Here is a 1,117-nt window from a genome sequence, read left to right on the forward strand (position 1 = left end):
GCATCTTAAGCTTAAGATGCAGATTTTTCTGTGATCATATATTTATACTTTATAAATTCATAACTTTCACACATAATAATGTTTGATTAACTTACCAGGTCACAGCTGGCCTTCGCTCAGAGCCTAGTTGCTGAACCAGTCACTGTGGAGCATTCTATTCAGCATCTGGTGTAGATCTCAGCTTTCAAACATTCGCACGTATGCCGCTTTGCTGCGATAACACGCTGTTACTCGTCCGGTGTATTTACTGCTGTAGTCCGATGACCACAGCCTGCTGACCCTAAGTAATTTATTCTGTTCCCCTTCAAGTTGTAGGGTCGTATCTGATGGGCTCCACGTGTTTTAGACACAAAGGCTCTGTTTACACGGCAGGCCTTGATGCTCAAGTCACATTTTTGTTGTGAAATCTGTTTTTTTTTTGCATTTTCGTTCACATTTATATATATGCAACTTGTATTGTAACTTACTTACAATAATGGAAAGTAGTCAGAGTCAAAACAAATTACAGACACAATAACGTTATGAATAAACCTGAGAAAGAATCTGTTTTGTTTTACTTTTTGCAAATTTTGGGCCCTTGTAGGGGAAACGGACTGAGTTAAAACTTTTATATTGAGTAAATAGGATAAATTAATATATGAATTAAGAGAAATCAAAATTTTCCAACCACACCATGTGGCTGCATGTTTTGGGTTTGGGTTCAAACTAGGGCTGCAACTAACGATTATTTTAAAACTCGATGAATCGGCCGTTTATTTTTTCGATTAATCGATGAATCGGACAAAAATTTTTTTTTTTTTATATTAACCTCTTACGGATGACGCGTTAATCGCGCGACACAACTAATCCATGATAAAATTCGTTGCCAACGCTTTTAAAAGTCGATTTTTATCGATTTTATCGATTCGTTGTTGCAGCCCTAGTTCAAACCAACAGAGCGTTGTACAGAGCTACAAACTAGCGTCCTGCACGGTGTCTGGGATAGAGTCCGAGGTGTTCCAGGCGTTGTGCACGGCACTACAGCCAGAGTTTCTACCATTAGGTACCAAACAGGAAATACGCATAGTGTAGAGCTGATGTAGATTTGACCAATCAGAGGCCTCCTGTCTGCGGTCAC

This window comes from Cyprinodon variegatus, unplaced genomic scaffold (genome assembly GCF_000732505.1).
Source record: "Cyprinodon variegatus isolate N-32 unplaced genomic scaffold, C_variegatus-1.0 Scaffold1311, whole genome shotgun sequence".
NCBI classification, from domain to species: domain Eukaryota; kingdom Metazoa; phylum Chordata; class Actinopteri; order Cyprinodontiformes; family Cyprinodontidae; genus Cyprinodon; species Cyprinodon variegatus.